At 47.6% G+C, this 26,420-nt stretch overlaps 1 protein-coding gene across 2 annotated transcripts in view; it reads right to left on the bottom strand.

Annotated features, from left to right (window-relative positions):
- MAN1C1 (mannosidase alpha class 1C member 1) overlaps positions 1-26,420 on the bottom strand; it is a 152,638-nt gene that overhangs the window by 123,434 nt on the left and 2,784 nt on the right. The gene's annotated exons all lie outside the window — the stretch shown is intronic.

Genomic DNA, 26,420 nt, shown 5'->3' with positions numbered 1-26,420 from the left:
CTTAACTCAGAGCCTAGATCCAGCCCAGCAGTGCCCCTCCAAATACAAGTCAGAACCACTTTCCTTTTACAAAGCCTATCCCTCTGGAAAGAGTCAGGTGCCTTGTGAATCTGTACAGCAGCCTGGGGTCCCTTAAGACAAGAAGCTCTACACCAGATGAGATGTCTCTGACAGATCATCATCTGGAAAGGCAACCTCCAGGATCCCCGAGTACAGGAAGGGAAACTAAGGCTCGGAGGGTTTAATTTATCCACGGGTGCACAACCCATCAATAAGAGAAAATTATTCCATCTGGGGCTGAGGGATGGAAAGGAATGGAGGACTCGGGCCAAGGCTGCTGAAGGCTGCTGCTCAACAATCCTCAGAGCTCCCAGGGTTCTCTCTCTGTCCAGCCAGAAATAGATCAGGATTTCTCAACCTTGGCATGACTGACATTTTGGGCTGGATACTTCTCTGTTGCGGGAGACTGTTCTATACAGTGTTGACATTTATCAACATCCCTGGCCTCTACCCACTGGACGCCAACAGCATTCCCAGTTATAACATCTAAAAACGTCTCCAGACAGTGCCAAAGGTTCGGGGAGGTGGGGCAAAACTACCCCAGTTGAGAAGCACTGGAAGAGATGGACAACAGGTTTCAGAGAGAGAGAGAGAGCAGTTCCCCAGTACTGTCCTCCCAAACATGCATCCAGTCCCATCACTTCATGGAAAATAGATGGGGAAACAGTGGATGACTTTTTTTGGGGCTCCAAAATCACTGCAAATAGTGACTGTAGCCATGAAATAAAAACATGCTTACTCCTTGGAAGGAAAGTTATGACCAACCTAGATAGCATACTAAAAAGCCAGCAAAGGTCCGTCTAGTCAAAGCTATGGTTTTTGCAGTAGTCATGTATGGATGTGAGAGTTGGACTATAAAGAAAGCTGAGGGCTGAAGAATTGATGCTTTTGAACTGTGGTGTTGAGGAAGACTCTTGAGAGTCCCTTGGACTGCAAGGAGATCCAGCCAGTCCATCCTAAAGGAGATCAGTCCTGGGTGTTCATTGAAAGGACTGATGCTGAAGCTGAAACTCCAATACTTTGGCCACCTGATACAAAGAGTTGTCTCATTGGAAAAGACCCTAATGCTGGGAAGGATTGGGAGCAAGAGGAGAAGGGGACAACAGAGGATGAGATGGCTGGATGGCATCACCAACTCAATGGACATGGGTTTGGGTAGACTCCGGGAGTGGTGATGGACAGGGAGGCCTGGCGTGCTGCGATTCATGGGGTCACAAAGAGTCGGACACGACTGAGTGACTGAACTGAACTGATGCTGGGAAAGACTGAAGGTGGAAGGAGAAGAGGACGGCAGAGGATGAGATGGTTGGATGGCATCACCGACTCAATGGACACGAGTTTGGGTGAACTCCGGGAGTTGGTGATGGACCAGGAGGCCTGGTGTGCTGCAGTCCATGGGGTCACAAAGAGTTGGATGACTGAGCGACTGAACTGAACTGAAACATGCCTCACCTCCTGTGCCCTAGAAAAGAGCCTGGCCACTCAGCCAATTTCCTGTAGGAGCCAGACTAGAGGAACACTGAGGCCAGCCACGGCACTCTGGTCCTGGAGAAAGCAGCTTAAGACCAATACCCACTCTGACATGGCCCCTCGGCTCAGACATTGGCAACTACTGGAAACTCAGGGAGTCCATGGAGCTCCCCACCTGGACTGCAGCCGGGGCAGGGTGACAGACATCTAATTAGCAGGCAACTGGATGAGCTGTGCACAGCAGCCACACTGCAGCACAAAAAGATGGCATCCTGTAAGTCCCTCGCAGAGCTGGGGCCGTGACAAGCAGGGCTGGGGGAATATTCAGGGGTCTCAGCAGAGGAGATGCAGTAGGAAGCTAAGATTGATGTGCCAGGAACTCTGCTAAGCACTTGATATAGTCTCCAACCCTGAGGACGGTCCCATTGTACAGAAGAGGAAACAGAGGCAGTCGTTCAGCACCTTGCTTTGAGGCCCCTGTTGGTGGGAGGGCAGCCAAGCTCTGCTCAGGACCAAGCCACCCTCACGCAGTGCGCCTCGCAAGGCTCTGGTCCCAGCTCGCAAGACCCGTCGTCCAGCCAGAGGAAAAGACGGTCTGACTCGAGGGCCTGCAGCAGGCTTCAGTTTCTGCTAAACAGCCTTGAGCCAAGTGCTGCCAGCGGCTCGGCCCCATGCCTGAGCGGGTGCTGGGGGCCTTCCAGCCCGGGGAGCGGGAACGGCGGACGCCAGCTGGAACAGAACCTGAGAACACATTAGCAGAGTCTCACTTCCCAGGAGAACGCTACTCCGCCACGCTGAGCAGACTTCTTTGGCAGCAAGAAGGACTCACAGAGTCCCGGTGTCACTCAGAGGAGCCCTTTGTTTCCCAACAGCAACCCGGGAAGGCGGCAGTGGCCCTCTGGTGGGAGTCGGGGAGGCCTCTGCTGGGAACTGCTCAGTCCTTCCAGCCCCGTAATGAGGTGCAAGTTCCGCAGGGCAGAGCCGGGGGTACGGGGTCTCCCAGGGTCTTCAGGGTCAGCTAGGCAGACTCTTAGGAGCCAGGAGCTGCTATGAAGGGGCTGACATGCTGAAGGACAGGGAAGCCTGGCATGCTGCAGTTCACGGGGTTGCACAGAGTCGGACACGACTGAGCGACTAAACAACGGCAACATTGGAAAGATAGAGCATCTGGCTCCGGGTGGCCAGTGCTGGGGAGCGAGACCGGCTGTCTGGGTCCGCGGAGCACTCAGCGATCCCAGCTCAGGCTGGCCTCCGCCACTGCAGGCGGACGGCAGGGTCTCGCCCCCTGCCCCTCCCCCTACTGCTAACACGCCTCAGATGGAACAAGACCGTCGCTTTTCTAAATCCCACCACTCAGGAGGGGAGGACACTGGAGATAAGCCTCCTAAACCCCGAGGCAGAGATTCTCCCCACAGGGCACCTCCTCCTTTCTTTCCAACAGCTGAACTCGGGTCCTGGCTGGGGTGGGGATCAGAATGCCCTCTAGCAGGCCAGAGCTGGACGCAGCGGAGCGACTATTATTCACTCACTCACTTGCTAACAGGCCAGAGGACCGTCTGCGGTTAAAGGACAAGTGGGTTAATTCTGTGAGGCCTGCTCAGCGACAAGAGGCAGAAGGGCACGCGTTAGTCTCTCCCTGCAGAGAGCATCTGCCTTGAAGAAACGGAGCTTCTTCCGCCCTGGGTCACAGCCCCAGACACAGAAGAGACGGACACTGCCTGCCCTGAGGAGTCTTGGCTGCAGAGCTGAGTGTGGGTGTCCTTCCCACCTGCCAGGAGGCGGCTCACAAATGCCAAGGGCAGAATGGGGACAGAGGTCTGTCCACTTCTGCTACTTGCCGGGCAACGGGCAGCCAAGAGCAACCCTCCCGGCCTCCAAACAAGGCAGTGAGCTGGGACAGAGGATTAAAGCACAGCTGAACAGCCAAGCGACCTCAGGGTCCAGGCCTGGAAGAACCAAGAACCCTCTTGCCTCTCAAGCTGGCCCGTTTGTCTTTCCGACCAGCTGGGCCTGATTACAAAAGGAACCTCAGCAAGGGTAGGCCTGCAGGTCCCCCTCTGGGACAGGAGAAAGGATGGGATCGGGTTTCTAACCAACACTTCAGAACCCAGTGGTGGCTAGCCCCGGTTCTTGGCGTCCACTGATTTCTAGAATGTTTGCTCTTAGTCGGTGGACCCCTGTCAAGTGTTCAGCAGGTGGGATCTCTCCAGAACCAAGCTTCCCTCCCCGACTCCTGCTGTGATCATTTCCTCCCTTTCTCCCAAGCCAAGCTCCTCCAGTTCTCCTTTGAGGGGTTCTTATTTACTCAATGGACAAGTGAAGAAAATAACTTTAAAAATAAACCCAGCTAAGAGCAATACAGCCTGCCTTTAGCCTTTGCCATAATACTGATTTGAAACAGGAGAGCCAGGTTGTCTGGGTGAGAATTACAGGGTGTGTGGATTAGGGAGGCAACCAAGCCTTCTTTATTTCTCTTCTGTAAGGACTAAATTGATATTTACGTGCACAGGCCAAGAGGAAAACGGGGCAACCAGCTCTCCTAACAGCCATTTATACATCCAAGTGTGGTAGATTTATCAGAGTCTAAAATGGCAGAAAGAGAACTCAGGATGTGAAATGTCAGAGATGAGTTCTGTGTTGTGCTGAAGAGAGTATCCTGTGGGTAGAAGGCCCTGTCCTTTGCTCGAGGAGAGAGTTGGTTAGGCCACAGAGTCAAGAGAAAAATGTCTGACCTGGTCTCTCTCAGAACTCTAGTACTGCCCCCAGACTAGCTCAGAACCAGCTCAGAAGCAGCTACACGGAAGCGGAAGCAGCCTGGAGCTGTGGTTGTCGCCGAGGCTGACGGGTTTCTTAGAGCCTCGGCATGGCGAGCACCAGGCACTGATTTGGGAACAAAAGGCTCCAGACTCCTACGGAGTTCCTCATTAGATCCTTCAGCTCTGGGTCAAACGTACTCACCAAGGTCACAGCTCAGCAATGAACCAGATGCCTCCTCATCCATCCATCCCTTGAGGGCAGGAGAAATAAATGTTGGGTAAGAAACAATGCTGAGGACCTGATTTACAAAGGCAAGGAGGACACTCTGTCTTGTGGCAGAGGAGAACTGCCTCTGTTCAGGGTAAGGCAGAGACGCACAGGAGCCCAGCTGCACTGGGGGTGCACGCCCGTGTTCGTGGGGCTGCCAGCATTTATACCCTCTGCTTTTTGACTCAGAAGCAGAGGTTCTATCCCCTCACTTTGGCACCTCAGCCTGGCTGGTGACTGAAGGTCTTCTTGGGAGCCAGCACAGTTACGGGCGAGATGGAGCACCCTGGCATCTTCAACATCAGAAGTAACAAGGCTGAAATATACTCAACTTCTTGGTTCACCCTGTTATGCTGTCAGGAGCCAGCTCCTTCCATCAGAGGCAGGTCAGCTGGAGAAGTGCAGCAGGCAGGCTCTCAGAACCCCAGGAACCCCGAGGTCCCCGTGGGGCAGGGAGGCCAGCACTCTAGGACCTTCCAGCCCAGAAACCACGCTGGATGCCAGAAAGAGAAACACATGTGTGGGCAGATGGCCTCTGAAACCCCGAAAACATCTCTTACCTGGGAAATGGCAGCAGAGCCTCACAGGACAAAGGGGCCCACAGAGAAATGGGGAGCAGCTGAGAATCGAAAGGAGAGCTAGGTTCCTGGGCTGGCGTTCAGGACAAGAGGCGGAGGTTCCCATCTCAGAGCTCAGCATGGGGAAACTCTAACAGCAAGAAGACCCATCAGCTTGAACTTCAGAACCATTAAGAATGGCTCCCCAGCCCCAAGACTGGGAAAGCAAGTGCAGTCAAAGGGTCAGCCAGTATGGACCAAGGATCCCCTCAGCTGCCGGTAAAGTCCAGAAATACAAGGAATTCTTTGCCCATTGAGAGACTCAGTCAAGAAAGTCTACAGCAAGAGAGGTGAAAACAGGGCCAGGGTGAGCCACAGACAGGAAGGCACCAGCCAGACCTAGGTCCCCGGGTACTTCTCCACCTCTCCCCACGCTCTGCGGATTCACATCACTACTAGGAAATTACTGGGATTTCTGACATTGAAAAGGTGCCTAAGTATTAAACATTGGGCTTCCCTGGTGGCTCAGATGGTAAAGAATCTGCCTGCAGTGCAGGAGACCCAGGTTCCATCCCTGAGTCAGGAAGATCTCCTGGAGAAGGGAATGACAACCCACTCCAGTATTCTTGCCTGGAGAATCCCCACAGTCCGAGGAGCCTGGCGGGCTACAGTCCATGGGGTCGCAGAGTCAGACACGACGGAGCCACTAACACTTTCCTTTTCACTTTTAGTACTAAGTATTAGCACGCTCTGTGTGCTGTCACACGGTGCATTGGTCACGATGACAAAAGCTGAAGCTCAGAGTCTCTGGTGCAAAACACACACTGTCTTCAGGAGACCTGCTCAGCCTGCAAGTGCTGCACAGAAATTGGTGCCAAGGGTTCTTATGCGAATTAAGTGCTTACGAGCGGCGAGTGCTAGACAGTCCGGAAGGTACCCTTTCCGAGCTAGATGAAAACTCAAATCAAGAGTCCTGGGGTCCTTCCCGGTACGTGCCTGGCATGAAGGTTACGAACAGTGCTCGTGAAATTCCTCAGGAACAGCAGCTGATCTGGCTTCCACCATTATATCGTTGACAGGAAGCAGGAGACAGGTAGTCAGGGAAGAATGACAGTTTGGGGATTCGTGTGATGACAATTAGCCAAGTTCTGCTCTGCTTCTCTTTACAAAGAAAACTTCCCTTCTCTTTGCTCTTGGAATGCCATGTCAGAAGAGAGACATTTCCATGGCAACCATATACACATTTAGTGATGTGTCACTAAATTTGTGAGTGCACAAAGGCACATTAGGAGACTTTTTGAATGTGGCAAGAGAAATAGATTTTCATAATTGAATGTTGCCCTCAAGTAGAGTTTAGCATTTGCTGAAAGCCGAGGTTGCAGCCAGAGATGCAAAACTCTGCCTCGACAGAATTGAGGCTTGACCCAAAAATCTCAAAAAAGCAGACTTTAGGTGTGGGCTGGCTCTTTAGAACACTGCTGCCCAGAAAGGGGTTTAGATAGCTGTGGGGGGGCCGGGATGGTCTCAGCAGAGTCAGGGAAAGAAGATCCACCTACTTGACCAGAGCCCAGAGACAGAGCAAGCTCCCTGCATGCGAATCAGACATGATCCTGATCCTTCCCCAGCATCTCACGGCCCCAAGACTATCATCTGTTCTAACAAAGAGAGTGCAGGAAAAGATCGGCACCAATATCAGATAGATTCCCCCAGAAGGAAAACAAACTAAAAAGAGCGCTGAATCCAGAGCCAGAAGTCCCAGGTGTGTGTCCTAGTTCTGGCTCTTCCTAATCACGGAAATTCGAAAGCCATTCTTTTTCTCAGCTTCAATCTGTAAACTGGGAATATGCTTTCTGATTACCAGGTGCTTCAAGGAGGCGGCAGACACAGAAGCATCACTATTAAACCGCAATGCTGCCAAACTAGGACACTGTTTATAAGGTGGCACTGGCTTGGCCCATGTACCCTGAAGGGGGCCTCTAGCCAGATGGGCTGGGCTCCCAGGGCATGCGTGTGGCGAAGGGGCCACCTCAACTCTGTCTGCACCCTTTGGGGCTGCTGTGGATTTATGGTGGCCTGACCCTGGGTCTCTTCGGGAGCTGGGACAGCCCTGAAGCACCTGCCCAGTCCCAGAGCCTCTGACGTCAGCCTTTCTGGCCCCCCTGCCCCCACCTAAGTGCTAAGTACCCTAAGTCCTGAGCCCATCAGCACAGCCGCCAGAGGGCCTCAAATATTCAATTCTACCCACCTGCCACCCCTCCCCTAATCTCTTTATTCTTCCCATTACCCTTCCCACTCAGACTAGACCTTGGCCTCCACTGCTTCCAGGAAAGAAAAGCCACCACTGGAAAGTAAACAAAAGAAGCTCAATTTTGGCTTTTGAGCTTCCAAGGGCCTAGGTCCTGGCAATGAGAGGTTTTCAAGAACAGTTTTGAAGACCTTGGATTCCCTTGACACACTTGATTCAGAACTTCACCTCTGTCTCAGAGAGCACTCTGCTTTGGGGTAAGAGCCAACACCTCCACTCTGAAGCCCAGTGAAGCACCCCCTTCCCATCACCGCTCCCCCTCCTCCTCCCATCAGCCTTATCTGGGAGCTGGGCTGGGCCTGCCTCAGGGCAACCTGTCTCCCTGGGGGCCACCACCTGCCAGCATCCCAGGCTCAGGGCCCAGACACCACCTGCATCAGCCCTCCTGACCACGTGGCCCTTCCACTGCCCCGCCACACACGCCCATCACATACACCTCCCACTATACCCCCACCACACACACTCCCACCACACACACTCCCATCACACACACTCCCATCACACACACTCCCATCACACACACTCCACATCACACACACTCCACATCGCACACACCCCACCACACACCCCTCCACCATACTCCCACCACACACTCCCCATGGCACACTCCCCACCACACACTCTCATCACACACTCTCATCGCACAGTCCCCATCAAACACCCCTCCACCACACATACCCCCCACCACACACTCCCCAGCGCACACTCCCCACCACACACTCTCATCACACACTCTCATCACACACACCCTCCATCACACACACCCCCACCACACACTCCCCATTGCACACTCCCCATCGCACACTCCCCACCGCGCACACCCACCACACACTCCCCATGGCACACTCCCCGTCACACACTCCCATCACACACTCCCATCACACATTCCCTACCGTGCACACTCCCACCACACACACTCCCTGTCACACGCTACCCACCACACACACGCTCCCATCACATGCTCCCATCACATACTCCCCATCGCACACTCCCCACTGCACACACTCCCTACCACACACACTCCCCATTACACGCTCCCTACCACACACGCTCCCCACCACACACACTCCCATCACATACTCCCACCACACACTCCCCATCACACACTCCCACCAAACTGGAGCAGCTCAACCACCCCTGAGGGCTAGGCCCCGGCCTGCCCACTTGCACTTGTGAACTCCAAGTTCCCCAGGCCCTGCAGCCCGCCCTATCCACTCCCGACACCACTGGTCCACCCTCCACTGAGGCACACCCCAGAGAACCACTCTGGTTTATGCCAGAGGGGCTGGCACACTTGGCTCCAAAAGTCACCACCTCCCCTTACACTGCTGATGAGAACACAAACATTTCCAGTTTCCTGCTGTGGAAAGCTTGCATTCTGCAACAAGGTAAACACAGAATGACCATATACACATAAGAGCAACCTCTTACGTACGTCCCCAAAAGGACTGAAACACGTGTCCACCCAATAACAAGTACATGAATGTTCAAAGCAGCATTATTCATAATAATGGCCCAAAGTAAAGCACCCCAAATGTCCATCAACAAGTGAATGGATAAACAAAATGCAGTATATCCATACAAAGGAAAAAAGAAATAAAGCTGACGTGTGCTGCAACATGGAAGAACCCTGCAAACATCATAAAGGTCACGTATTGCATGATTCCCTTTGTGTAAAAGGTCCAGAATAGAAAACCGTGTAGAGACAGAAAGCGGACTGGTGGTTGCCAGGGGCTGAGGTGGGAGTGGGGGTATGGGGTTCCCATCTGGAGGGATGAGGAAGTTCTGGAGCGGGACAGTGCTGATGCCCACACAACACTGGGAGTGTACTTAATGCTACAGAATGGTCCACTTTAAAACTGTTAAAATGATAAACGTTATGTGTATTTTACCTGCAATTATTTTTTAAAAGTCACCATCTCACAGGGCAGTCTATGCACTTCCTTGGTGCCTCCCCCAGCAGCCTCTGCAGCCTTGCTAAGGTGAGACCTTGGGGTCTCTGGCACTCCAAGACTGGAGGAGGGGGTGCTGGCTCAGGAGGCAACACTGCAAGCGTCAGACACTTCCCAGCTAAGCTGGTGGGGCTGCTACAGGGCCGCTGGGGACATAAATACACCCTAGGAGGCAGGCATGGACGAAGGAACGGGAATGCATTTCAGCTTTCAGCGCCCTCTGCGGAAGCTGAACAGCTCAACACAGGCTGCTGCTGAAAACACTGTGACCCCGGGGGAGAAAGACACCACACACATTTCAGTCCTGCGACAACAAGGATGATAAACCAGCGCTGGGCACGTAGCACCTGTTACCCTGGGGGAAGAACAGACCTAAATATTCAGACTGTAAGATGCGCAAACCACTACAGGAAGCGTCGGGGCAAGACGGCAAGAGCCAGGACTACCAGGCTGCCACCACACAGGGACCGCTTTGAACCAGAGCTTCCAGGATGTCTTCCAGGTGTTCAGTCCAGCCCGTTTTCCATCCCAAGCTGAGGCCAGGATCCCGGGTGGCTTATGCAGCACTGGTGGAGCTCAGATATCAGGGAGACAATCTGGAAGGGCGGCCAGGGTGCGAATGCCCCCTAAACACACCTTAGATGGCAGGATCGCAGGGACTTGGCCACATGATCCTCCCTTCAGTGGTCAGGGGCATGGTTTCAAGAGAACATGCCCCACCAGAGCAGAGATGATGGCCAGAAGCTGAGTGTGGCAGGATCTATCCGGTCACTGCTTGTGGTCACGGGGAAAAGACAAAACCCACCATTACCACTGCGCAGTCTCCCTTTCCTCAACAGCAGCGAAGACTGAACCCTGCCTTCTCCCCCAACACATGGCCTCCTCTTTTCACTGAAGAGGAATGGAGCTGGCCTGCCAATCTTTAGTGCGTGGTCAGGCCGGAGGACATACACACCCGACTTCCAGAAAGCAGGGGAAAGAAGGGCTCCCCCTGTTCTGCTACAAGGCTGAGCTCCTCCAGCCTCAGGCCAGGGAAGAGCCATACCCCAGGTTCAGGTTGGCTCTTCGTTTCTTAGTTGAAAATCAAAGAGCAGACGGCTCAGAGCACCAGCTCTTCAGAGCAGAGGTCCGGATACACAATCAGAAAACAAAGGGAAGAAACGGATGCTCTGATTCTTGATGCCAGCAGGGAAGGAAAGTCGTGGGGTCTGTGGCTGGTAAAGACAGTGCTCTGAAGCTGGGAGGTGGTTGAGGAAGAGATGAGACAAAGGGCAGGCAGCTCAGGACAAGGTGCTGGACTGCAAGCCTGCGTGAGACTGAGAGCTGTGCATGGGGCTCAGGGGGCCCCCAAGTGTGGCAGAACCAGTCAGAGGAAGGAAAAAGGAGGCTGGACAAGGTTCCCCTGGTCTCTCGGCCACCTGCCTCTGTCTGCTTCCCAAATCTCTGTTCTTTCTCTGGAATGCTTAGGTTCCTGAAGGCTCTGACCCCTGCGCCTCTTGGTCCAGGTTTTCCTCAAGTAGCTTCACACTCCAGCCTTGAGCCCCCAGCAGGACATCCTTCTGAATCCGCATCTCCTGTGCCATTGCCCCCAACCAGTCCTAAACCCATATTTCCAACCACCTAGAATTCACAGGTGTCTGGAATTTTTGTTTAATCATGTCTAGAATTCAACTCATCTCCCCCTCCCAGGATTTCTCACTGTCCCCACTTCTTGATGTTCTTATCTACCCCCAGGTAGAAGGGGCTCCCCAGTGGCTCAGCAGTAAAGAATCGGCCTGAAATGCAGGAGATGCTGGAGACACAGGTTCGATCTCAAAGATTCCCCTGTAGAAGGAAATGGCAACAGACTTCAGTATTCTTGTCTGAAGAATCCCATGGACAGAGGATCCTGGTGGGCTACAGCCTATAAGGTTGCAAAGTGTTGGAAACGATTGAAGCGACTTAGCATACACACCCAGGGTAGGAACCTTGGTCACTCCAAACTTCACCTCCCACGTCCATACCTGTGTCACACCCCTAGGTCCAGCACATGGAGCCTCTTGCTATCTGACAAGTCCACCCCACCTGGTGTTCATTCTCCATGTTTGCCTGAAACACCGACCTTTCCCCTAAGCTCACATCAAAGCTGCTGCGACCCCCAGGCCTTTTTCACCCCGTGACTGGGGCTCCATGGTGTCACAGTTGTGTGCACACATGTCTGCCTGGATGTGAAGCCTCACGTTTGCATCCTCAGCATCTAGGGCACTGCCTGGCAGGTGGTAAGAACAAGGTAAGTTTTCTGGAAAAGTTGAGCTGGAATAAAACAGATAAGCGGCAGGTAGTTAATATTCCTCTCACTGCGTATCAGCTCAACTACGTTATTTCATAAGGTCTGGTTTGGACCTGTTTGACAACTAGGTTTCCAACACGAATCAGCTCTGCAAATTCTAGCAGTCACATGAAGGCGGTTTCTAGAACAAGAACGACAGGGAGAGAAAAAAACAGCAGCTCAGAGAAGGAAGCAATGAGGGCTGCATCAAGAGAAAATGAAAGGAGAGGAGGTCAGGCCCAGAAAAGCCCAGATCCTCTCCAAACTGCGGAATGGCATCCACCTGGGGTGGGGGTGGGGGGCGGCAGAGGGGGACCCACGCAGAAATGCCTCGGCATCTAATTAAACATTTTAGATCCCACTGCACACGAGAAGGAAACCTGCGTCCCCCACGGAACCCTGACAAATGAGTCGTTTCCAACCAATCTATCACCGTAGCATCTGGGCACCTCAGGAAGATGAAAATAAGACCAATACATAAATGAAAACCAATATATAAACAATCGTCTCTCCGCACAGGCCTCCAGGAAGCCACAGCTACAGCCATCTGCCAAGTTCCACCCTCGTCACTGCTTCCCGCAGCCAGAGGCCTCTGAGTAAGCACGGTTTAATATAAGATTTAACAGCAGAAGGAAATTTCTTCTCTGAAGTCTGCCTCTCCATTAATGCTCCTACGCTAAATGTCCACCGCTTGAAGCTGGAATGAAATAAGTTTGGCATTAATAGGACTTTGTTCTATGTGCCATGTCAGCCAAAGAATTTGCTAGAAATAGTTGGGGCAGATTGACGAAAGATCGCAACTTGGCACAGGTTGAAAATTCAAAGGTTTCTTGCATGGAAACGGAGCTCTCGGGGGGCCCGTCACTAAGCTGTGGGAAGGAGGCTCACACTCATCTCTGGCGTATTATCACCTCCTGCGGCTTCCACGCGGAGGGGGCCTGGGTAGATGTGATTTGATCAACCCAGGACAGCAATTCTCAGATTCAGTCACATCCAACACCTGGCAAGGCAGGGATGATATGAAATTGCAGCACTCCTGCCCTGAGCCTGAACACCTGGGACCGGGTTCAGCTCTTTTACTTCAGTATCTTTTTCCTGAGCATCTGTGATTTGATTTTAGGGCCCAAGCAGCAACAAAAGACTGCTCTCCTAACTGGAAAGGGGCAGAGGCAGTCACAGTGGTGGGGGTGAGAAACCAACTTCTGGACAAGCAAATATTTTCATTCCAGATGTTTATGTTCTGCCTGCTTCCCCCCAAAAAGATTTATGTGGGACAGGCAAGTATTTATGCGGTTAACCTAGGTTTCCTTTCTTCCATGCATCTGTATACAGTGGGAAATGATTCCGACACACAACACCATTACACAATGAAATTCCTTAAAGCCAGAGATTCATCTCTAATTTTCTTTAGCTCATATAGCCTGTGGTGTGTATAACAATTTCTGTTTCCAAGATCTTTTTCTTTAAATAAATTTATGGCTTCTCTTGATGTTAATAGTTTATGCTCTTAACACTGGAAACCTCAGTTTTAATTGAGTCTTTTCTCCAGCACATCTGACCCGATCATGGTCTTAATAAATATAGAAAATTTCCAACCTCTTCCGTAAGTGGGTAAAAGGGAAATATAGTCAGAAAGGAGATACAGCTTAGGCGAAGATGAGTCCTGAAGCATAGCTATACATTAAAACCATCTGGGAAATGTTTAAAAATCCCAGTGCTTGTGCTGTATTCTGGACCAATTAAACCAGAACCTCTAGGGTAGGCACTTGGGTATCAGTATTTACTAAGAGACCCCTGGGGAGTTCCAGACTGCAATCAAGGTTAGAATCCCTGTTCTAAGGATTTGTCAGAACCGTTCTGTTCAATGTCAACCAAGACTATGACAATTTCTACTTTATTTCACCCCAAAGTGAAAACTCTTCCTCTAAATGATCAACCTTGATCGTTCAGATAACGTAATAGAAAGAATGTTAACCAGAGACAGGAGAGGAGGTCTGAGTCAGTGCATCACCATTTAAACTGGCAGGGCCTGGAGTTGGTCACTTACAGCCTTTGCAGGGTGTTCATTCCCTGAGCTATAAAAAGGGATTATCGCCCTGCCATGTATGCCACAAGGCTGCTGTGGGGATAAGCTAAACTCTTAATGGGATGCAAGGGCTCTACTAAGAATATCACACACACAAGGAATCTTTGATCTCATCTGTCCATGAGGTTAGGTATCAGCTCGGTCCAGCCTCTACCCCCTGGAAACTCCTCCGGGGAGCAGTTAAAGACAATGGATGGTACAGGGAGCAGAGAGTCAGAAGCCTCTTCTCTGACATGCAAGAAAACTTCAAATTCCAGGGCTGACAAACTGCTCCCACGGTGCCAAATTTGAGAGCACTTTACTCAGATCACAGAGAATCTGATTACGCTTTAATCTAATCCAGCGCCTAATCACAGGAAAGGCTAAGGCTGTTTGTCTCCCTCAACCCCATCTGGACCGACGCCACTCTGGTACCATTCTTATTACTCAAGGATTGATAATCAGAGCTCCTACCATGATTACAGGGCCGCTATTACACCAGACCACCTCTGAGACTGCATCGGTGTGAAGTCTCTGCCTTCTGTGAAAGTATACACCCCAAAAGACCTGCCTCTGAAACTGCTAAAGAAGCCTCTAGACTGAGCTGCTATTTCTCTGTCAAAACATGAACCTTTCTCTATAAAAGGTTTCCTTATAGTCTAAAGCAGGAAAATTGATTATATTTATAGGTTGCTCTCTAAAAGGTCCAGTTCTGAAAGCAAGAAATTTAAGTCTTCTTTCCCCACTGATTCTTATCATTAAAAACCAAGACTACTCCAGAGCTCTGTAAAGTATGTGACAGACGGAGAATGGCTTCTGGGAGAGCTGGAAAAGAGGAAGTTTTGCTGATTTAGGTCAAGAACACAAGTACAGAAAAAAAAAAAAGGTGCCAATGTCTTTCCAGGAGATCGGCATTTACTTGGCAAAGTTTAGCTTTAACCTCTGAAAAGCTCATTCCAGGAATGAAAGTGGAGGAAAGAGATCTTAAATAAGAGACCTGTAACTTTAATTCAACACTCCCCCGCCCCGACCCCAAATGAGACGAATGAAATTAAAGATAGCCTTTGCAATAATACACTACATTTATTTTCTACTGAACTTTGCTGATTGAGGGGAGATAAGAGATCAGACCCACAGCCACGTAAAAATCCTTCAGCCATGTATATTTAGCTTCCTTCTGATCAATAATCAGCAATTTGGCCTATACGAATAGCTTTTTTTATGTGGGGATTTACAAACCAAGTTTCTAAAATGTCATCATTAGAGTTAAGGTCGAGAGGCTAGAGAAAATATTTGACAGATTAAAAAATTCTGAGAGGAAAGTCACACTAATAGAGACTGCTAGAATGTCACAGATAGCAACAAGTATTTCTTCTAACACTTCAAAGCAGATGAGCAAAAAATGCACAAATAATTTCAGATGACATCAACCAGAAATTAGACACCCCTTTGAGAACTACTCTATTTATTCAGGATATAATTTCAACACAAAATTATATTTCATGCATCTCATACCAACTACCAAAAGTAAATAAGAATCTTTAAATATCTAAGCTGTACCAAAATATGTCAAGTTTATATACTTCATTCAGGAATCTTCTGAGACCTACTCAAGGTCTATTTATTTGTACTTTATATATAATGCTAACAAGATAGATTGAATGTTTCCTACCCATCTATAGATTAGAAAATAGCAAAATAGGAAGAGTAGAGAATAAACTGGCCAGAAGCAGGCATCTTGACAGCCCAGAGATGTAACAGCTGTCAGCCTAACAGGAAAAGGGGATAAAAACTACTTAAAAGCAGATTAAAAAAAAAAAAAAACTAACAAAAAAAGATGAATCTAGAATCTCAAAAGAGTACATTCACAGTGTTTGGCAGAAAATGTTTACCAATCAGTAGTCACATGAAGATGTAGGAAAATGTGACCCATAACCAAGAGATAAAACAGTCAACAGGGATAGACCCAATAATGACAAAGAAGACTTTTTGAAAAGCTATTATAGATGTGCCTTAGGATTTAAAGGACAAGATGAAAACAATGAGTGAACACGTGTGAAACACTGGAGAGCTCAAAACAATGAAAAAGGTCCAAATGGAAATTCTAGAGGTTAAAATCACAACAAACTGTGGAAAATTCTTCAAGAGGATGGAAACACCAGACCACCTGACCTGCCTCCTGAGAAATCTGTATGCAGGTCAGGAAGCAATAGTTAGAACTGGACATGGAACAACAGACTGGTTCCAAATAGGAAAAGGAGTAGGTCAAGGCTGTATATTGTCATCCTGCTTATATGCAGAGTACATCATGAGAAACGCTGGGCTGGAAGAAGCACAAGCTGGAATCAAAATTGCTGGGAGAAATACCAATAACCTCAGATATGCATATGACACCACCCTTATGGCAGAAAGTGAAGAGGAACTAAAAAGCCTCTTGATGAAAGTGAAAGAAGAGAGTGAAAAAGTTGGCTTAAAGCTCAACATTCAGAAATTAAGATCATGGCATCCGGTCCCATCACTTCATGGCAAATAGATGGGGAAACAGTGGAAACAGTGGCAGATTTTGTTTTGGGGGGCTCCAAAGTCACTGCAGATGGTGACTGCAGCCATGAAATTAAAAGACGCTTGCTTCTTGGAAGAAAAGCTATGACCAACCTAGACAGCATATTAAAAAGCAGAGACATTACTTTGTCAACAAACGTCCGTCTAGTCAAGGCTATGGTTTTTCCAGTAGTCGTGTATGGATTTGAGAGTTGGACTATAAAGAAAGCTGAGTGCCAAAGAATTGATGCTTTTGAACTGTGGTGTTGGAGAGTCCCTTGGACTGCAAGGAGATCCAACCAGTCCATCCTAAAGGAGATCAGTCCTGAGTGTTCACTGAAAGGACTGATGTTGAAGCTGAAACTCTAATACTTTGGCCACCTGATGTGAAGAGCTGACTCACTGGAAAAGACTCTGATGCTGGGAAAGATTGAAGGCGGGAAGAGAAGGGGACAACAGAGGATGAGATGGTTGGATGGTATCACCAACTCACTGGAGTTGAATTAGAGTAAACTCCAGGAATTGGTGATGGACAGGGAGGCCTGGCATGCTGCAGTCTATGAAGTCGCAAAGAGTCGGACACGACTGAGCAACTGAACTGAACTGAGAGGTTAAAAAAAAATCTGAAAATTAAAAATTCACTGGGTGGGCTTAACAACAGATTGGACACTACAGAAGAAAATTTCAATGAAATTGAAGATGGGTTAACATAAAGTATCCATACCAAAGTGCAGAGGTAAAGATTGAAAAGAAAATGAGCATAGATTCAGTGACTTCTAGGAAAATATCAAACAATTTAACTTATATGTAAGTTAAGTTCTAAAACAAAAGGAGGTATATTGGGGTAGGAAAAATATTAAAGACCTAAGGGCCAAATTTTTTCCTAACTTGATAAAAATATCAACCCATAGACACAAGAAGCTCAACAAACCCCAAGAAGGATAAACAATTACATCCACATTTAGGTACATCGTCAGATGACTTAAAGAGAAAATCTTAATAGCATCCAAAGGGAAGAGAAAGACATTATACACAGGGGAATATACTCTGATCTTTCATCAGAAGCAACACAAGTTACAAGACAATGGTTGGTTCATACAAAGAAAAAGGGTGGTCGGCGTGGAGGGGATCAACTTAAAATTTTATATCCAACAAATATATTCTTTTAAGAGGAGAGCAAATAGAGGCATTTTTAGAAAACAAAAGCTGTAAGAATCAGTCAACAGTAGACCTACACTTAAAAAAAATGTTCAGAGGAATTTGATGTATAGGTTCAAGGCAAATCCAATAAAAATCCCAGCATGATTTTTCATAGAAACGGGTGTACTTATTCTCAAATGTACTTCAGAAATGTAAAGGACTTATAGTAACTGAAGCCATTAAAAAAAAGAGTTCAAAGATGGAGAAATCACACTACCTGTTTTTAAGACTTACTACAGAGCTCCAGCATCAGTATAGTGTGAACTGACAACAAGGACCTGCTCTATAGCCCAGGGAACTATACTCAATATAACAATCTGTAATCGAAAAGAAACTGAAAACGAAGATACATAAAAAACTGAATCACTTTGCTGTACAACTGAAATTAATGCAGCACTGTAAATCAACTATACTTTAATTAAAAAAAAAAAAAAAAAAAACTTGAAAAAAAAAGCCAAAAAAATTCCAGGAAACAAACAGCAAGATGGTTTGCTTAAAGCCAATCACACTCAAAAAGAGATAGTATAAACTGGCATAAAGACAAATCAATAGAACAGAAGAGTCCAGAAACAGAACCACATACATATGATAAATTAATCTAACAAGGTATCAAAGCAATTTCAAGGGGAAAAGAAAGCTTTTTCAACAAATGGCACTAAACAACTAGACATTTAAATGGAAATAAAGAACCTCAACCATATATAAAAGTTAATTTGAAGTATAGGAAAGACCCAAATGTAAAAACTAAAATGACCAAGCTGCTAGAATTAAAAGGAGACTATCTTCATGACCTTTGGGGTAAAGAAAATAAAATTTTTAATCCACACAAGAGTACCACCATAAAAGAAAACATTGATACACCAGATTTCATCAAAATTTAAAACTTCTGCTCTCTGAATGACACATTAAGAAAATTAAAAAATAAATCATAGAGTATGAATATAGGAATATGTGTTATTGCTTAGCCACTTGGTCACGTCTGATTCTTTTGCAAACTCATGGACTGTAGCCCACCAGGCTCCTCTGTCCATGGGATTTCCCAGGCAAAAATACTGGAGTGGGTTGCTATTTCCTTTTCCAGGGTATCTTCCTGACCCAGGTATCAAACTTACATCTCCTGCATTGGCAGGTGGATTCTTTACTGCTGAGCCACCTGGGAAGCCCGTGCATATATACATCTGAGAAATGACATATATCCAGATTATGCAAAGGATTTCTAGAATTCAATAAGAAGATGATAAATGGTACAAATTTAAAAAAAAATTTTAAGGGGGGGTGGGGCAAAAGATCCGAACATACCCTTAAAAGGAAGATAAAGAAATGGCAGATAAACATATGAAAAGATATTCAATAACAATGGCTAACAGGAAAACGAAAATTAAAACTTCAACTTAATATTCAGTTCAGTTCAGTTGCTCAGTCATGTCTGACTCTTTCTGACCATGAATCGCAGCACGCCAGGCCTCCCTGTCCATCACCAACTCCCGGAGTCTACCCAAACTCATGTCCATCAAGTCGGTGATGCCATCCAGCCATCTCATCCTCCATCGTCCCCTTTTCCTCCTGCCCCCAATCCTTCCCAGCATAGTCTTTTCCAATGAGTCAACTCTTTGCGTGAGGTGGCCAAAGTATTGGAGTTTCAGCTTCAGCATCAGTCCTTCCAATGAACACCCAGGACTGATCTCCTTTAGAATGGACTGGTTGGATCTCCTTGCAGTCCAAGGGACTCTCAAGAGTCTTCTCCAACACCAGAGTTCAAAGGCATCAATTCTTCGGCGCTCAGTACTATACATCAAATAGAATGGCTAAACCAAAAAGGTGGACAATAGCAAGTGTAGGCGACGATGCAGAACTCTCACACACTGCTGGTGGGAGTATATAACGGTCTAACTATTTGGGAAAAGTGTTTCCACTTCCCTACAAAGTTAAACAAACATTTACTCTGTGAGCCAGCAATTATATTCCTAGATGTTGACACAAAAGAAATGAAAATATACCTACATAAAGACTTGTGCGTAAAATGTTCGTAACAGCTTTATTCATAACAGCCAAACACTGGAAACAACCAAAGGTCCAACCACATGTGAATCAATAAACAAATCGTGGGATATTCATACAGTGAAATACATCTCAGCAAAAAGAAACGAAATACTGCTACACACAACATGAATGAGTTTCAGAAGCATTAGCCTCGGTGAAATAAAGTTTTGCAAAGAACGGCATGTATTGTACTACTCCATTTAGTTGAAGTTCTAGAACAGGTGAGACTAATCTCTGGCAACAAATCAAAACAGTGTTTGGGTATGGATGATGGGGGACTGATTGAGAAGGAGCAGATGGGACTGTCTGGGTGATGGAAATGTTCTATATCTTCCTAGGGGTGTGGTTTACACGGTTTTCTGCAGTTGTTAAAATTTAGCAAACTGTATATTTAAGATCCGTGCATTTGCCTATATGTAAGTTACACTTAAATAAATAACTAGTTTCCTTGGCCAAAATCACTGCAGACAGTGACTGCAGCCATGAAAGTGAAAAATGCTTGCTCCTTGGAAGGAAAGCTATGACAAACCTAGACAGCATATTAAAAAGTAGAGACATCACTTTGCCAACAAAGGTCTGTAGAGGCAAAGCTATGGTTTTTTCAGTAGTCATGTATGGATGTGGGAGTTGGGCCATAAAGAAGGCTGAGCACTCAAGAGTTGATGCTTTTGAACTGTGGTGTTAGAGAAGACTCTTGAGAGTCCCTTGGACTGCAAGGAGATCCAACCAGTCCATCCTAGAGGAAATCAACCCTGATTCTTTGGAAGGACTGTTGCTGAAGTGCCAAAACTTTGGCCACCTGATGTGAAGAACTGACTCATTGGAAAAGACCCTGATTCTGGGAAAGATTGAAGGCAAAAAGAAAATGGGACGGCAGAGGATAAGACGGTTATATAGCATCACTGACTCAATGGACATGAATTTTAGCAAACTCCAGGAGATAGTAGAGGACAGAAGAGCCTGGTGTGCTTCAGTCCATGAGACTGCAAAGAGTCAGACATGACTTAGCAACTAAACAACCACCACCACCACCTCCTTCACAGGGTTGTTGTAAAAAAAAAATAAGGTAGTGAGAGACCAACAGTCTTACCTAAATGATTCATCAGGGCTTAATGGGATGTGATGTATTGCACAGTGGATTTTATGGTGACCCCCAAGTCACAGGAGAGGTGAAATGAGGGGAGAAAAATCTATCAGCCACTGAAAATGGTTGTTATTCAGTGAAAGCTATTTACCTAGAAGTTTCATCTACAAAGCAGCTGACTCCCAGAGCATGCCAGGGAAAAGCATAATTATTGCTTATCAGTTAAGGACACTAATCAGTATGCCCTTCTTCTGTACCACTGCAATACTGCACTAAAACAGATGGACAACCGCCCTAGCCTCAGCTTTTAATTAATGAAAATTCAGAGTTAAGAGACATATCCAGACTCTCTTGTGAATAAGGGCTCTTCTGACCACCTGCCTGTCAAGTGTGGGGAGACCTCAACCCAGATCTTAGAAAACAGCCTTCTCAAGGGAAGAAACATGTACAGCTGGGCCACCACACTGGGCCACAGCCTATAGCTGTGGTCTCATGGTTTCGGTTTTCTTTGGGGATGGAGAAACCAAAAGGTAGGCCTGACTTCCAGCTATCTCAGCCACACCCTGCGTTTAAGAGAACCAAAACCATACTGCCTTGGCTATTAACCAGCCACCAGAGCTGAGTGGGGGTGAAGGAGGGAAGGGGGACTTGGATCCTTGGGTCCTCAGAACTTCTTAAGGAATCTCCAGTTTCTTTTCCTTACCATCATGTGACTTGAGAATTCAGAGCTTAAAAAAAAAATCTGTTTTTTTCCCCAGAGTATGCAAGCACTGGTTCATAAGGCCTTGGTGCTGAGACAGTGGAAAATGAAGAACCAGAGCTTATTGTTTCAATGAGCCTGGTCTTTTTGGGGCTGCAGTTGTACAGAACTAGAATAATAATCATTCTTAGTTCAGGACACTCATTCCTGCTCCATGTATGTGAAAGTCACTCAGTCGTGTCTGACTCTTTGCGACCCCATGGACAATACAGTCCATGGAATTCTCCAGGCCAGAAAACTGGAGTGGGTAGCCTATCCCTTCTCCAGGGGATCTGCCCGATCCAGAAATCAAACCGGGGTCTCCTGCATTGCAGGCAGATTCTTTACCAGCTGAGCTATCACGGAAGCCTGCTCCATGTATGGCACATCTTTTAAAGTTAACATAACAAGTGCCCACCACTCTCTCTCGAATCCTGTCCATCATGCTCTTGTGAAAGCTTTCCTGACTTGGCCAATGAAAGCAAGGCAGGGAGAGAATTTCCTGAAGCCCTCGCCACCTCTCTTGGTGCAGATCCGACTTAGGGTGCAGAGGCAATCGCCTTCCCCACGCCAGAGGCAGTACCCATAGGCCGGCTGCCCACGTAGATTACCAAATAGCTTCCCTGCATGGGGCTTTCCAATCTGTGAGCCTGATTTATTTTTTTCAATAAGAGAAAAGATGTAAGTCCCTTTGAGCAAACTATGCGTGATATATATCACAATATTTATTTTTGGTAGAGTAATGGATCAATCTTCAGGGAGAGCTAGAGAAAAGGCATTTCTTGAGCTCGGATGTAAATCAGTCACTCTGAAAACTGCAGGGAATCTATATTCTTGCCCCCCCTGCTAACAACAGTGTGAAATAAGCAGCTGACTTTTAAAAGTCATTGCACTACGTGTTTCTAAACCTAACACTAAGGACAGAGTTAAAGGTGAGAGGCCTGAGGAATGACTGCTTCCGGAACGCCTGCACCAAGTCCCCAGAATAATGGTGCAGCTCACGACGAAAGGAGAGACTCACCCAACCTGCGGTTGTTAAGTCGTAGACCGGGTGGGGACAAGGTCTAAGCTTTGCTCTACGTGCAGTCCTCTTAGTTCTAAGCAGCACTTAAAAAGGATGAAGTGTGTGACTGGGCATACAATGTGAGGGTCTCCCAAGGGACCTGTCCAGTTCTTATCGGCCAGTCTTCTTGTCTATATTAAATGTACCATAGAGCAGAAAATACATCAGGAGAGAAACTGAAGGACAAGGGGGTAAAAATCTTTGGTGGATTTTCAACTCAAATAGAGCTCTTCGAAGGAAAGCTATTTAAATCTGAAGATGTTCCTAATATTAATTATCCTGAACATCTCACAGGCTCAGATTCACATGCTACGAAGAACACAAAGCCCTTTAATTTTCCTACCTGTCCCTGAGACTAGCAGTGATAAATCAGATATACAGAGAAACCACATGTGACTAACAAACCAGCCCATTAGTGGGGAGCAAAGATCATCTGCCAAGATGACTTATCTGGACATAGTCACACATCATAACCAGCAATGTCCTGGAGGCTTAAGACAGCAGGCATGGAAGGCAAGAGCTGGGGCACTCTCTGCCAAGTCTCAGGACTCCAAGGTAACTCGGGCATCTTCCAGATGCCTGCTATCCAGGCATGAAAGATTTTACTCATGACTGCCCCCTCCCCAGTCCCTTCAAGTTGCACTTGGAAAATTACTGCAACTTCTAAAAGGCTTCTTGGGTCACAGAGCTGCTGAGCCCCCAAACCTTGCTGTGGTCTCTGCTCTGCAACTCCTGGAATTCCAGGTACCCTCAGGAAGAAGACCTGGCTTCTGCCACCAGCAATCTTAACTGTTAGTTAAAGATCTTTACTGCAGCCACTCATTCAAGTATCTGGGCTCCAGTGAAGTGTCAGATCCTATCCTAGGTGCTTGGGCAGATCCATAAATAAAGCAAGTGGGAACAGATGGGAGAGAAGACTTCCCTAAACGCCAATCCCTTCATTTTACTGTGAAAACTGAGGCTCAATGACAAACAGAAATTTTCACCTGAGGTCAGGGTTGATGGCTTGGCTAGGGCCTGAACCCAGGCAGGACACCCAAGAAGACTGTCACATACAGTGGTGCAGAAGAGCACATTCTTTATATGGGTGCCCCACTCTCACTGACCAATTCCCTCTAACAAAAGCCCCCTTCACCGGAAGAGACAATTGAGGTTCTTTAGATTAGCAACCAGCCATCATTAGTAGGACCCAACACTGTCTGAAACCTTTCATCGGGATGTAAGCCTGGCAAGCTATTCACTCCCAACCCTTGTCATGTGTTCAGTTCAGTCCAGTCGCTCAGTCATGTCTGACTCTTTGCGACCCCATAGACTGCAGCACGCCAGGATTCCCTGTCCATCACCAACTCCTGGAGCCTACTCAAACTCATGTCCATTGAGTTGGTGATGCCATCCAACCATCTCATCCTCTGTCGTCCTCTTCTCCTCCTGCCTTCAATCTTTCCCAGCATCAGAGTCAGCTCTTTGCATCAGGAGGCTAAAGTATTAGAGCTTCAGCATCAGTCCTTCCAATGAATATTCAGGACTGATTTCCTTTAGGAGGGACTGGTTCGATTTCCTTGCAGTCCAAGGGACTCTCAAGAGTCTTCTTCAACACCAAAGTTCAAAAGCATCAATTCTTGTCATATGTGAGAAAGGTCTATTGAACTTCAATAGCAGCCTACCTATGACCCTAACATAATTATAACAATAATTTCCTACATTATCATCAGATCTGTAAGGGAAGGCAGTCAGTAAGCCGTTTCTCATTCTTACCGACCCCTTTACTCTCCAAGATGAGCCCAAGATGAGGCTCTGTCACTGTTCAGTCCCATCTCTGAAGTTCAACACGTGTAACAGGAATACTTAGCTATGTGGTGCTAGGGACACAACAGTGAACACATGACCATCATCAACAAGGCACAACACTGTCCCTAACTTGAAGGAACTGAGACATGCTGAAAACAGGGCTGGGAAAAGCCCAACTGCTAAGGAGCCCGTGGCCAGACTGGCAGTCTACTTAGGGGCCGGGTCTGGAAGCAAGCGTTTACGTAACCAGTCTCTTTCCCTCTCTCTCATTCCACTTTACAGGAGGAAAAACAAGGTCCAGGAAGGAGAGGAAGTGGCTTGTCCAAAGTCAGACAGCTGATGATTGAGCGGACACTTGAATCTATGTTCTCTGGGTTCCCCTTTTCACCACACTGCCTCCTCCAAGGTTCCAAAATTACAAGTGAGGAGAAATTGTTGGTTCCAGTGACAGATGGTTTCCTGATGTGTGAACAACTAGAACAGGCAGCCTCAACTCATCTTATCAGCAGAGACCTTGTGTCCACGTCCATCTCTCACACCAGAATGTTCATAAGTATACTTCGTTGATCTAGAGCCTGAGTGTCCAGTCATCATTCACTCTCATTTATCACCCTCTCTGAATCGCTCCTGATACTTACTTTTGCTTTAAAAACCTCATCTTATAAGAACAGAGCCCTTCTTATCTGATGCTAGCTCCCCCTCTGCTCCTGGGGTCTAATCAATCCATGTCTGGAAATAAGCAAGCCAGAGAGGAAAGCAGCAGTCCCTTTTCCGAAAACAGGCACCTTTCTAAAATGATCTACCCCTGGGCTTGGCACAGATAGAAATTTAAATGAGAAGGAAATAAAGACATCCTCCAGCAACAGTCAAACGCATTCCTCATCAGGTGGGACACCAGGGAAGTTAACTCTGTGTTAACAGCTAAACCAGACACTGCCCACATTTTTTTGGGGGGTGGTTATTTGGGGAGGTGGGAAAGGGAGGGGTCCAAACTCAAGACATGTGAAAAGACAATAGGCTTCAAAACATAATAGCATATATAGTAGTCCTGTCCCCTCCATTCTGAGGAGCTTACGGTCTTCAAGACTGTAAGAGAGGGTTCACTGAACAACCAAAGGTACAGACAAGCAGGCTTCTACCTACTACCAGGGGTGTACAGAGACGCCAGACGGAAAGATCCAGACACCTGGCAACTGACACAGACCTCCACCCATTGTGTTACTTTATACTCACTGGCAAAGCAGAATCTCTACACCTCCCACCATCTCCAGCCACTGCAGCAAGTCACTGCCCACAGCCTCTGCCCTCAAGGGAGGTTCTCTTGGTATAGAGGGGCAGAACTTGGTTCCCCACTGACCAGCCCACTCTTCCTACCACGGCTCCCAACCACAGGCTTTCAGAAATGGGTCACAGTCTTAGATGCAAATGCAGAACGAACTGCTTCCAAAGAGGACAGTAGTTAATTCCTAATCCTTTGGGGGATCTTTTGGAAAATCTAATGGCAGCTCCACACCCCATGAAAAACTGCATGCATGCACTTTATATGTGATTTCACTGGGAGTCACTGCCTTCCGAGGAGGTGTGAAAGGGTTAATGTGCTCAGAGGCAGTTTCAGGAAAGGGAGCTGGAGTGGTTCAGGTGAGTATTCAACAACACAGCTCCTTAACCAATGGGGGAGAAATGATGCCCCTTTCTGAGCTACTGCAAGTTCTAAGCTTCAGTTAACCTTTGGGATTTCCGTAAGGATTTGGAAACTGACAGCGCACACTTGCACACAAGAAACAAGGACTCCTCTTTGTGATTTCCGATCCTGACATCACAAAATGTCCAGCGATTGCCAGTTATTCAGTAAGATAGAGTCTCCACAGGGCTTCGCATAGAAAGCTGAGTTACAACAGCAGAGATAACTAGGGGAGAGGTGGGTGCTGGGAGAGAGGGTGGACTGGACAAGGGGAGGAGGGAAGCTCAGCTCTCAGCTGGCTCTGAGCAGATCTTGGCAGGACAGGTCCTGACCCTTGCTGCCTGCTCTCCCTGGAAATCACAGCAGACTTGCTGACTGCTCTGCAGCAAACCAAGAGGTCCAGAGAGAAGCAGTCCTTTCCTTCTGGGTCCACGGGGACTGAGGAAGATCTTCTCGATTCTAGGGAGGAGACCCTGGCCCACTGCTTGCCCACAGCCCCCTCGTGGTCCACGGGTGTCACTGCAGCCCCCTCCGCAGTGCTGG

The sequence above is a fragment of the Bos grunniens genome, chromosome 2 (genome assembly GCF_055505025.1).
Source record: "Bos grunniens cultivar Pamir isolate PY7600 chromosome 2, Bosgru_T2T1.0, whole genome shotgun sequence".
Lineage (NCBI taxonomy): Eukaryota > Metazoa > Chordata > Mammalia > Artiodactyla > Bovidae > Bos > Bos grunniens.
Note: the sequence above shows the minus strand (reverse complement) of the source record. Positions and strands in the feature narration are given on the sequence as shown.